The sequence below is a fragment of the Leiobunum rupestre genome, chromosome 2 (assembly GCF_980474605.1).
Source record: "Leiobunum rupestre chromosome 2, qqLeiRupe1.1.hap1, whole genome shotgun sequence".
NCBI classification, from domain to species: Eukaryota; Metazoa; Arthropoda; class Arachnida; order Opiliones; family Sclerosomatidae; genus Leiobunum; species Leiobunum rupestre.
Window position 1 is genome coordinate 81,085,404 of NC_143385.1, and position 14,485 is coordinate 81,099,888.

Consider the following 14,485-nt stretch of genomic DNA (forward strand, 5'->3'; position numbering starts at 1 on the left):
GGTGAGTATCTTACGTTCGGGTGGAGAAAGAAGACTAAATTAAAATACTTCTTTAAAGTTTAAAGGTCGTGCCCAGTGCTCGGAATTGTTTATTCATTATTAACAAATTTTCCGATTTATTTAACAAAAGTTGGTAAAAAGAATATCATTTTGATTTATTTAATTATTTTTTTTACGCAACCAAGAATTTATTTGAAAAAAAAGTTGTATTTATTTAAATAATAGGCTTATTCACTTATTTAAACATTTTAACATTTTTATTCATTTATTGGTTATTTAAATAAATATTGTTTAAATATCAACGAGCCTATTTTATTCATGTATAAAAATTAATCGAAATCGGATCACTAACGCGGGGGGCGTAGAAAGAGAGACAAAATCGTCGTGTCTCTTGACAACGCGAGGTCAGGCGTTTCGGTCCCTCGGTCACAGGTTCAGTGACAAAACATCTACGAAGGTTAGCAATCATAAGACACCTGTACAACCTGACGGCAAGCGCCAAACTGCAGCAGGCCAAATATCATGTCAAGTGGATAAATTATCTTGGGCGTGCATAAAGAGCATCAAAGCAACAAACACGCACACTCAAAATTGTCAGAAACAACTCAACGAAGAATTCTATTTTAATTTTCGCAATCATGTTTAAAATATTGGCGCTACGGCATTGAATCTTGCATTTTTGAATTCGTCATGGTCGGTATGTATATAGAAAGGGTCGTTTTTATCTCTCTACGACCAACGGTTGAAAAATATCGTGATTCCAAACTTTCGTCGAATACAATAAATATTGGGGGTTTGCCATAAAGAACGCGTTAGAAGTTATATTCGCTTTAACTTCTAAAGCGTTCTATATAGAAAACCCCCAACATTTCTGATGTTCGACGAAAGTTTGGAATCACGATAACGTTTCAACCGTTGGTCGTATAGAGATAACAAGTTGGCAAGCCAAAATATACCTCTCCTCGGAAGAAATGTCCCTAGTGGTATTAATTTCTCGAGATAACCCTTAAAGATATATCTCCGAAATTTAGAGTTATTTGTAAAAAATGTTAACCCAGTTCTATCCCGTCCGGTATAAAATTTTTATTATAATTAAAATAATTGAGACGAAACGACCAATTTTAATTTATTCAGAATATCATAAGTTAAGTAGTTACAACAGTGAGTTAGAGTACTATAACAATGCACAATTGAATTAAACCCTTTTTACAGAATAAGTTTATCAGTTAAATATAATACGAAGAAAATTTTAATGAAAGAAATATCCGCAGAGGCTTTTTGTAATTTTCTCGCTTACGAAATACTTGCCGCATCTTTAACGCTCATTTTATTTCAACACTCTTGATGAAGATACCATAGATATCTGGTAGTGGACGACTCGTACACTTCCTGTTGACGTTGTGACACATACCACATGAAAAAGACCAATACCGTCCAATTTTCAATATCATATAATGACTCGCACACCCAGGAAATCAATGACTGCATTAGGAATCGTAGATGTCCAAATATCCACACCAATATAAAATGAATTAACAAGAAGCGAAAAACTTACCATTCACAAAGCACAGAAAGCCACTTGACTAAACGACAGCTGATATATCAATAAATGACCGTAGACGGAATATTTAGGGCTTTTTATAAATAAACACAAACGAACCAAATTGATGAACTGCATTAAACATCTTAATCAGTCGAGAAAACGTTTAAAATAAATTACGAAGTAATGACGACCGAGTTTAAATACACTAGATAGAAAAAGACTGAAAAAACGAAAGAAATTACAAAAAAACTAACGGATTCTACCCTTTATCTTATCTGCTCAGTGCGCTAAAACAAGATTTGTCCTTTAAAATTTTATACGTAAAATATTTAGACTTTAACAAGTTCACAAAAATTAAAAAATAAAGTTCAATAAACAATATATACAGATATTGTATTCATCCATTTAGAAAAAAAAAACCGCCTTCTCATAATGGTTCCTTTACTTTTTACCTCTCCGAGGGGACAAAGTCCCCTAGGAGGGGTTATACAACGACCGTGTCGGTCTGTGGGTGGGTGGGTCTGTGGGTGTGTCTGTCTGTCAGGACTGCGAACGCGTTCGCATTTTCGGTGCAAAGTGTAATCACTGCGTACGCAGTTTCTCAAAGGGTTGGCAAAACCACCGTGCGACGGTGAGCGTTAACGGATGCATTTGCGGTTTGGTTTGGATGGTGTTTTTTCGCTCACCGTCGTGACGGTTTGGTGTATTACGTTTTTGTAATGTTTATGCGTAGGTTGTGAGTGTTGAATTTGTTGTGTTTGTGTTCTGATGGATGTGCATGTTGAGTCTGTTGTGTTTATATGGGCGTTTTCTCTCCAACTTCTTCTTAATGACTTTGGGACGGACCGAGTGCTGAGTGTAATGCTACCTCTCAACGTCCAATGGCAGGGTTTCCACCAGTTGTACACGGTATTCGTCTTAGTATCAATTTGCGATCGCATCGGGCGGGATTTGAACCCGAGACCTCCTGATTGACAGGCGGACGTTCTACCACAGAACCACCGACACTTGTTACGCCTTATTGAAAATTAGACCTTCAGCTTTATCGGAAGCGTATTTAATAGAGTACGAAATTTTGGTTTAATTGAAATAGAATTGAAATTGAAATTATTGCATCGAAGAAATTCTACTTTAGCGTTTCTCTATTGATTAAAAATAAATGCGCCACCCAGGTTTCGAACCCAGACCATTCGGCTTGGCAGTCGAGCGCTCTACCACAGAACCACCGATAGCTCCTAAGATTCACTGAAATTAAGACAGGCATCGTAAGCATAATAGGTAATAAAGTCTTTTTTTATTAATGAATTTATGAAGGCCTAATCTGATATTTTTTAAAGGTTAAATCTTGTTTTAGCGCAGTCAGCCGAGATTAGAGGGTTAAAGGGTAGACCCTGTGGGTGGTCCACTTTTTTAACGACCTATATATAGTTCTGTTAATTCAAAGGAGATAATTTAACGTTAATTGCTTTAAGAGCTGGCGGTTCGTCAAGTGGCTCTCTGTGCTTTGTTGATGGTAAGGTTTTTGCTTCTTGTAAATACATTTGGTGTGGATATTTGGATATCTACGATTTCTAACGCAGTCAATGATTTCTTGGGTGTGCGAGTCATTATATGATATTGGAAATTGGACGGCATTGGTCTTTTTCATGTGGTATGCGTCACAACGTCAACAGGAAGTGAACGAGTCGTCCACTACCAGATATCTACGGTATCTTCATCAAGGGCGAGTGTTGAAATAAAATGAGCGTTAAAGATGCGGCAAGTATTTCGTAAGAGAGTAATTCCAAAAAGCCTCTGTAGATATTTCTTTCATATAAAATTTGCTTCGTATTATATTTAACTGATAAACTTGTTCTGTAAAAAGGTTTAATTCAATTGTGCATTGTTATAGTACGTCTAACTTACTGTTGTAACTATTTAACTTATGATATTCTGAATAAATTAAAATTGGTCGTTTCGTCTCAATTATTTTAATTATAATTAAAATTTTATACCGGGCGGGATAGAAATGGGTTAATATTTTTAACAAATAACTCTAAATTGCGGAGATATATCTTTAAGGGTTATCTCGATAAATTAATACCACTAGGGACAATTCTTCCGAGGAGAGGTATATTTTGGCTTGCCAACTTGTTTATTTTCCGAAAGGAAGTCAATGGCTCGGCGGTGAACTATCTGCATTGTAACGATGCGATCCGAGTGCAATTCCTGATCACGATCAAATTTTACATTAAAATACTAAAATATTTAATTAAATATAAGATTAATATAATTTATAAATATGTAATTAAATATAAGATTAATACAATTTATAAATATGTAATTAAATATAAGATTAATACAATTTATAAATATGTAATTAAATATAAGATTAATACAATTTATAAATATTTAATTAAATATAAGATTAATATAATTTATAAATATTTAATTAAATATAAGATTAATATAATTTATAAATATTTAATTAAATATAAGATTAATATAATTTATAAATATTTAATTAAATATAAGATTAATATAATTTATAAATATTTAATTAAATATAAGATTAATATAATTTATAAATATTTAATTAAATATAAGATTAATATAATTTATAAATATTTAATTAAATATAAGATTAATATAATTTATAAATATTTAATTAAATATAAGATTAATATAATTTATAAATATTTAATTAAATATAAGATTAATATAATTTATAAATATACGATTAATATGATTTATAAATATAAGATTAATATGATTTATAAATATAAGATTAATATAATTTATAAATATAAGATTAATATAATTTATAAATATAAGATTAATATAATTTATAAATATAAGATTAATATAATTTATAAATATAAGATTAATATAATTTATAAATATAAGATTAATATAATTTATAAATATAAGATTAATATAATTTATAAATATAAGATTAATATAATTTATAAATATAAGATTAATATAATTTATAAATATAAGATTAATATAATTTATAAATATTTAATTAAATATAAGATTAATATAATTTATAAATATTTAATTAAATATAAGATTAATATAATTTATAAATATTTAATTAAATATAAGATTAATATAATTTATAAATATTTAATTAAATATAAGATTAATTTAATTTATAAATATTTAATTAAATATAAGATTAATATAATTTATAAATATTTAATTAAATATAAGATTAATATAATTTATAAATATTTAATTAAATATAAGATTAATATAATTTATAAATATTTAATTAAATATAAGATTAATATAATTTATAAATATTTAATTAAATATAAGATTAATATAATTTATAAATATTTAATTAAATATAAGATTAATATAATTTATAAATATTTAATTAAATATAAGATTAATATAATTTATAAATATTTAATTAAATATAAGATTAATATAATTTATAAATATTTAATTAAATATAAGATTAATATAATTTATAAATATTTAATTAAATATAAGATTAATATAATTTATAAATATTTAATTAAATATAAGATTAATATAATTTATAAATATTTAATTAAATATAAGATTAATATAATTTATAAATATTTAATTAAATATAAGATTAATATAATTTATAAATATTTAATTAAATATAAGATTAATATAATTTATAAATATTTAATTAAATATAAGATTAATATAATTTATAAATATTTAATTAAATATAAGATTAATATAATTTATAAATATTTAATTAAATATAAGATTAATATAATTTATAAATATTTAATTAAATATAAGATTAATATAATTTATAAATATTTAATTAAATATAAGATTAATATAATTTATAAATATTTAATTAAATATAAGATTAATATAATTTATAAATATTTAATTAAATATAAGATTAATATAATTTATAAATATTTAATTAAATATAAGATTAATATAATTTATAAATATTTAATTAAATATAAGATTAATATAATTTATAAATATTTAATTAAATATAAGATTAATATAATTTATAAATATTTAATTAAATATAAGATTAATATAATTTATAAATATTTAATTAAATATAAGATTAATATAATTTATAAATATTTAATTAAATACAAGATTAATATAATTTATAAATATTTAATTAAATATAAGATTAATATAATTTATAAATATTTAATTAAATATAAGATTAATATAATTTATAAATATACGATTAATATGATTTATAAATATAAGATTAATATAATTTATAAATATAAGATTAATATAATTTATAAATATAAGATTAATATAATTTATAAATATAAGATTAATATAATTTATAAATATAAGATTAATATAATTTATAAATATAAGATTAATATAATTTATAAATATAAGATTAATATAATTTATAAATATAAGATTAATATAATTTATAAATATAAGATTAATATAATTTATAAATATAAGATTAAGTTAATTTATAATTATAAGATTAATATAATTTATAAATATAAGATTAATATAATTTATAAATATAAGATTTATATAATTTATAAATATAAGATTAATATAATTTATAAATATAAAAAATGATGTAGAATAAATTATAGTACCTAACGTTATAACTTTGTAAAGGACATTAGACAAAGCGGTTTTTTAGAAAAGCACCGTAAAATGACCAAACCAAACCAAACCCAACCGCAAATCAATCCGTTAACGCTCACCGGCACACGGTGGTTTTGCCAACCCTTCGAGAAACTGCGAACGCAGAAATTTCGAGTAACTGCGTACGCAACGATTACCCTTTGCCCCGAAAATGCGAACGCATTCGCAGGCCTGACAGACAGACACGGTGATTGTATAACCCCTCCTAGGGGACTTTGTCCCCTCGGAGAGGTAAAAACTAGGGTCTTTGCACAAATCCGTGTTTCTATATCCGTTTAAAGTTATACGTGTAAACGTTTTAAAAACCGTTTCCAAAACCGCCGTGTTTTTAGAAAATAACAGATAAACGTATATTTCACGTGTACCCGTGTAGTTTGATACGTTTACACGGACCTATCGACACGCTTATCTTAAAACGAAAATCCGTGTTCCTGCTGTGTAGCAAAGGTTGGGTGCAAAAACTTGGATGTTACCAAAGCTTATTTTTTAATGAAATCTACATGTTTTTTAATAATTATTACCCATTGCAAACGGTGTACGATCTACAATAGGACTTTGACTTTAGATAACAGAGGTCTTTCGTTTCCTTTTGTTCCAAACGCATAGTTTATTGGAATATATTAACTTTTAAATCGATGTTATGGGCAAGATGAAAAGTTGGGTTTGGCAATTCGCGGAGAGAAAGGGTGACACGGCATTTTGCCTTGTTTGTGATGACTACACCAACAATGAGTTCACGTGTAAAGGAGGTTCAACAGGGGCAATCGGAAACCATTTAAAGAAGGTTCACGGCAAATCTCCAAGTGACCATCTTGGTGCATTAGCTGAATTAAACCAGAAGTAAGCTACTTTTGTACTGAGCTCTGCGTAAATGATGTCGAAAGTACAATACGTGTTTGGAATATTTAACGCAATTTTTTTTTAATTTACAGCGAGGAGGACGACGTTACTAGAAAGGGCGATAGCGAGAGCGGAGATATTGTCCAAATCGATGACCTACCCAGTACACCGTCGACGAGTGCTTCCAGATCATTTTCAATTGGGCCAGTACTTAAACGCAAGCGCCTTTCTACCGGGACTCGTAGACGTATTTGTTCTAAAGACCGTACCGAAAGTATTCATCAAGCCCTTTCGTTTGCATCGTGTCCGGGTTTTATTCAGTTCATGGAAACTGTGGAGCCCGGTTACAACATTTGTAAGGGGTCTGCTCTAAAAAAAAGGCTGGACATGTTGTACGATAAGGTGAAATGTCAAATAAAAGAGGAATTGGACGCGGTTGAAAATGTTACATGCACATCCGATTGCTGGACCTCACGAGCCCAACAATCATACCTTACGGTGACAGTTCATCTAATAGACAACCAGTGGACACCAAAGTCATTTACATTGACTACTCAGCTTATGGAAGAACGTCACACTTCGGCCAACCTCTGCAACGCCATGGAAGACGTTTTGAAAGAGTGGAACATCTTAGACAAGACCATAACTGGTGTGACTGGTAATGCAGTAAATGTGGTCAACGCCGTTCGTGACATGAGTAGCCTTGGCATAAAGGAAAAAGGTGGGCTCACTTGTGCGGCACATTCAATTCAACTTGCCGCTAATAAGGCTCTTGAGCACAAGACCACCGTTGATGTCTGCCAAAAAGCCTCTAAAATAGTTGGACACTTTCGACACTCAAATGTGGCAACATTAGCTTTGGAGACGAAACAGGTGCAGCTAGGATTTCAAAAACAGAAACTCATACAAAGCGTAAAGACCCGATGGAACTCGACGTTTGAAATGTTACAACGTCTGTTGGAGAATCGACTGCCCATTACCACTGTTCTAACCGACAGAACACTCACAACCAGAGCGGTTGCTGAAAAGCTTGACATAGCAGAGAGAGAGTAGACACAAATTGCCGAATTAGTAGACCTATTAAAACCACTGCAAATGGTAACTACTGTATTTTGTGGTGATAAGAGTTCACCAACGTCCATTACTAATTACAAAAGTAGTTAAAAACCATATGCAACCATCTACCGGCGATTCCTCGATGACTTCCGAATTTAAAGATATAGTTATCAAGGAACTTGTGACGCGCTTTCATCTTAAATTGACATACATTAGTACAAGCGACAACCAAGAGCAGGTTCTCGCACGTCTCATAGCGGCCTTTCTGGACCCACGCTACAAAGACCTTGCGGATGAAACACCTGAGGTTAGACAAGCTGTTCGGGAATATGTCCGAGGCATGTTGCGCAAGAGCTCCGAGGTAATGGAAATGGAAGTCGAGTTGCCAAAGGCCACACACACCTCCGCCCTAGCGTACCTTTACAATGACCCCGGACCATCGCAGGCCGATGAAGATAGCCAGTTTGATGAATACCTATCAGAACCCCAACTGAGGTTCGATCTGAACCACTTAGAGTGGTGGAAAGCGCGCGCTCAAAAATTCCCCGCACTAGCCTCACTTGCGAACAAATATTTATGTATTCCTGCCACGTCAGCAAGCTCAGAGCGCACATTCTCCACAGCTGGTAACATTGTTACCTCCAAAAGAAGTTGTTTAAGTTCAGAAAATGTAAATATTTTGGTATTTTTATACCAGAATAGGTTGTTATACGTTTAAGAGGTCACGAAATGTCATTGGTGGTGGTTTTCGTTAAAATTTTGTATTCCTTACTCGATAATCTTTGAGAAATATATTGCTATACTTAACCTATCTTGTGCCATGCTTGTTTCTTGTTATTGGTAAAGAAAGTCTAGAGTAGGAAGGTCATAAATAAGAATAAACTATAAGTACACGACTGATACTTCATCGTGTACTTATAGTTTACTCTTACATATCTTAGCCATGGTTAAAAATTCAATCTCTATAACTAGAAAGGTGGTAAAAAAAGCTCCAAATTCCTTCGATAAGAGCCAATTTTAAGAACCGACTGGCTAATACAACTCTAGGGTTAACAAAAAAACTTCGTTGGGGAACCGAGTTGTCATGGAATAGTCAAGCCATTGTACCCAACATTTGGATCCAACACCCAATTGTCGCTGTCCAAATCGGAGTTAGATATGAGAGTTGACGTTAAACATTGGCTCTTGTTTACGCCCAACGACCCAGGCCTTTAAAATTGTACTGTCCAGTTTTGAGAAGAAACTCCTTAACTCGTATCAAGTAGGCAAGATAAAGGTTACGTCTTACACAACTACACTATCAGGAAACACAGGGGTAAACGTTATGAATAATCGATTGAATGGAAAACCGATTAAACGATTAAACGAAAAAACGGTTAAACGTTTATACGGTTATACGTTTTGAATAAATCGCGTAAACGGATAATTCCAAAGGTTTATAGCTATCCGTTTTATAAACGTACTTCACTTAAGCATACGTTTATACGTAGACACGTTTATACGGATAATAGTAAGCCCTAGTAAAAACGACACTTTCTAAATATGAACCGACCAAGGCGAATTCAACAAGTTGGCAAGCCAAAATATACCTCTCCTCGGAAGAGTTCAGTGAAGCGTAACTGTATCCGTGGTTCTGCGATAGACCACTCACCTGTCGTGCAAGAGGGCTCGGGTTCGAATCCCGGCTGATTAAAAAATTATACTACAATCAATGACAAAAAGAGGGCGCTTTTGGAAAAACCTTATCCCTGTTTCTAAGAAACTGCGTACGCAGTGATTACCCTTTGCCCCGAAAAGGCGAACGCGTTCGCAGGCCTGACAGACAGACCCACAGACAGACACGGTGGTTGTATAACTCCTCCTAGGGTACAAAGTCCCCTCGGAGAGGTAAAAATGCAAGATTCAGTGTCGTAGCACCAATATTTAAAAATTTGTCGAAAGAGAGTTTTGAAGTTTCCCGCCAAAATAGTAATTTTTGGCGGACACCACCGATGAATTACGAAAGATATTGAAAAAAAAATTACATTTGCAATTAGATTCATGGTTCTCTCGCTTATAGATTTCTGGAAAAATTGAAAAGAATTCGAAAATTTCATCCGTCGAAAACCTTTTAAACAGAGTGTACAGGGTAGTTCGTCAATAAGCAAACGAAAATGAGAGCCCCTTGTTACATTTTCACGTTCTATAGATTGTTTTTACATTTATTTTTCAATTATATGTCGCCGAGCTCGCCCATTTTGTCCCACCTTACCAGTGGTGCACCCACGGGGCCTGACTACCCCTCAGGAAGAAGAAAAATTAAGCAGGACCAAATCCTTCATAAACGCTCCTCCCCACTCCCAAAGGGGCGCTCCTCTACCTAAAAATGTTTTGGGAATCATCGCTACCTCCCCTCAGAAAAAAAATCAAGATGCGCCACTGCACCCAAAAAAGTGACTGCGGGTGCCCATGATCGCCCCTCCTTCCTAAATGGTCTAGATCCGCCCCTGAGTCTTGTGTGTATATATATATTGCCACAAAGAGAAAAGCCAGTTCGTTTTCTCTCATACTTATGTTTATGTTACTTATGCAACGATCTATTATCGAATAGTACGACTCCTTAGTTTTTGGTCATGGCCACCAATTTGGAAAAATTACTTTATCTACGTACGTGGATTCAGGGTGTATAAAATACTACATGTACAAAAGCATGACAAAAACATTAAACAAATTACCCGTGGGTACCCAGGGGTAACCCGCTGCAGTGCTGGGTATTGTTTTACCGGGCTTACCTGCCCGGGTTTGGGTAGGGTATATTTGCCGGGTCGGGTGGATATTTTTGTTGTTGTTTTTTATTTAATAATAAATTAAAAATAGAATCGCATGGCCCCATGACCCCCTTCGGACACTTCAAAAACCAGCCCAGTCAGTCATCTAGTCTTTCATTTTCTGTTGTCTCTAGCATCAATTGGCGTAACGACAAATTTTGGTCCACCCCGCAGGATATCAAAGCGGTCCTTTATAAAAAACACACACACATTTTTTTTGGTATGAAGTACCCCCCCTCTCGAGCCTTCAATCGTTCTGATTTGCACCCATCCTTCTTGACCTTGTTCGATTGGCTACGGCTCTCTATACTTAAAACGAAAAGGCCCCAAGCTGGTCATGCCTCCCCCCTCCCGCGCAGTCACTTATTCCGCGTGTCCTTACTTACGCCACTGGTTCCTGGGATTGGCAATGAAGATTGAGGGGCCCTCCACTTTCTCCCCCCATTGACTTTCTTCGATGGGCCCCTACTTAAAGCTATAGGGCCCCTAGTTTACCATGGACCCCCGCGGTCACGGGTCTGCGGGTCATTAGTTACGCCACTGGCAAACGCACACACGAAGAGAGACGCGATTCTATTTTGAGTAACAACACATCTGAAAAGAATTAAGTCAATATTTTCCACGATAAAATAAATATTAAGAAACCATTTTTCAAATGCACGAACTAGTGAAATTGGGTTAGGAAAAAGTTCACTGATATGAATTTCGATAATGTGGGAAGATATTATAAGGCTCTCGGTTGAATCATTTCAAATTGCCTAATGCTGAACGTTTTATAATATTTCTCGCACTGTTTAGTTCACTCAGCGAGGGGTAAGTCGCCTTCCGGCGAGGAATTCCTTCGTTGAAATTATGTTTATAGGCAGAGCCTTCTTTGAGCTTTCTACCCAATGAGTTTGACTATTATAGTTCATCAACAGAATTTTTTGATAAGAGCGAAACGAAGTTCGCTCACGGGCCGAGAGATTTGCCGTCGAGTTACCGTTCAGAACGTTTTTTAGTGACGGCCCGAACTTTTTCCTGTTATGTATTTTAGCTCTCGATCTATTTCACGAAGGGGATACCCGTAGAGCCGTTCGCGTTTGTATTTTCAATGACGGAGAACTTTTCAGAATGAACTTTTTTTAAATCTGCCCACCTCTGCTTGAAAGTCTGTAAGCGCGCAAATGGTAAATTGCGCAAATGACAAACTGCGCAAATGGGGAGCTGCGCAAATAGCAATTCCGCAAATGGGAAACGCGCAATTGGGAACGTGCGCAAACGAAAACTGCGGACGTGGGAAGTGCGCAAATGGAAACTGCGCAAGTGGACCCAAACCTCTATAACTATAAGTCTTAAAGTTTGCCGGGCTTTCACCTAGTTCAGTAAATTGGGGTTTATAAAACGGAAACAACATGCACTCTACTTTAAATATGCAAATTAAATTCTTTTTAAATAGTAAATAGTAATTTTTTTATATTGCAAACGTTTAATAGAGCAAAATATCACATATATTTGTTTTCTTTGATTTGTTTAAGATGTAATTATGATAAAGCGTTTTTGTACACAATATTTGTAGTTTCTCCGTATGGAGTAAGTATGTACAGGTTATTTTCAGCTCTATCTCTTGAGCACGCCACATAAAACTGACCATGGGGAAAGCATGGGTTTTCTAAATTAATTCCCGCACCTTGAGCTTTATTAATTGTTATTGCGAAGCTAAGATTGATTGGAAATTGCAGGCGTTTAAAATCAAATGGCATATCGGTTGATATTATGGGTATGCGTGGAATGAATATGGCCCGGGCAAAGGTGCCTGCGTGAAACAGATAGAGAGGGAGGGGGGAGGGGGCTGTGAAAAGAGAACGAACTTCAGCGAAAAGGGTAGAAGCATGGACACTGTCTATGGTCGAAGGTCGTGCCATGCAGCAGCTAAGTGAGGCAATTAGAGCCAGAGAGATAAACTCCCGTGTCTCTTGACAGCGCGAGGTCAGGGGATTCTGTCTTGCGGTCACATTGGTTCCGTGGCCAAAAACTACAAAGGTTAGCAATCTCAAGACGCCCCTAAAACCGGACGGCAGGGGTCACAATTCCACAGGTGAAATTTCGTGCGAATCGGACAATTATCTTGGGCGTGCATAGAAGGTAACAAACCAATATATATATATATATATATATATAATAATAATAATCAGCTAGGCTAGGCTAATACCCAAGGCACCACCTTAGGCCTAAGTCATCATGCGACTTTTGAAGCCTTAATTCAGGTGGCCGGGTTATAATGCGTAGGAGGGTGTGTGTTTTTTTATAAAGGCCCGCTTTGATATCCTGCGGGGTGGACCAAAATTTGCCGTTACGCCAATTGATGCTAGAGACAACAGAAAATGAAAGACTAGATGACTGACTGGGCTGGTTTTTGAAGTGTCCGAAGGGGGTCATGGGGGCCATGCGATTCTATTTTTAATTTATTATTAAATAAAAAACAACAACAAAAATATCCACCCGACCCGGCAAATATACCCTACCCAAACCCGGGCAGGTAAGCCCGGTAAAACAATACCCAGCACTGCAGCGGGTTACCCCTGGGTACCCACGGGTAATTTGTTTAATGTTTTTGTCATGCTTTTGTACATGTAGTATTTTATACACCCTGAATCCACGTACGTAGATAAAGTAATTTTTCCAAATTGGTGGCCATGACCAAAAACTAAGGAGTCATACTATTCGATAATAGATCGTTGCATAAGTAACATAAACATAAGTATGAGAGAAAACGAACTGGCTTTTCTCTTTGTGGCAATATATATATACACACAAGACTCAGGGGCGGATCTAGACCATTTAGGAAGGAGGGGCGATCATGGGCACACGCAGTCACTTTTTTGGGTGCAGTGGCGCATCCTGATTTTTTTTCTGAGGGGAGGTAGCGATGATTCCCAAAACATTTTTAGGTAGAGGAGCGCCCCTTTGGGAGTGGGGAGGAGCGTTTATGAAGGATTTGGTCCTGCTTAATTTTTCTTCTTCCTGAGGGGTAGTCAGGCCCCGTGGGTGCACCACTGGTAAGGTGGGACAAAATGGGCGAGCTCGGCAACATATAATTGAAAAATAAATGTAAAAATCAATCTATAGAACGTGAAAATGTAACAAGGGGCTCTCATTTTCGTTTGCTTATTGACGAACTACCCTGTACACTCTGTTTAAAAGGTTTTCGACGGATGAAATTTTCGAATTCTTTTCAATTTTTCCAGAAATCTATAAGCGAGAGAACCATGAATCTAATTGCAAATGTAATTTTTTTTTCAATATCTTTCGTAATTCATCGGTGGTGTCCGCCAAAAATTACTATTTTGGCGGGAAACTTCAAAACTCTCTTTCGACAAATTTTTAAATATTGGTGCTACGACACTGAATCTTGCATTTTTACCTCTCCGAGGGGACTTTGTACCCTAGGAGGAGTTATACAACCACCGTGTCTGTCTGTGGGTCTGTCTGTCAGGCCTGCGAACGCGTTCACATTTTCGGGGCAAAGGGTAATCACTGCGTACGCAGTTTCTTAGAATCAGGGATAAGGTTTTTCCAAAAGCGCCCTCTTTTTGTCATTGATTGTAGTATAATTTTTTAATCAGCC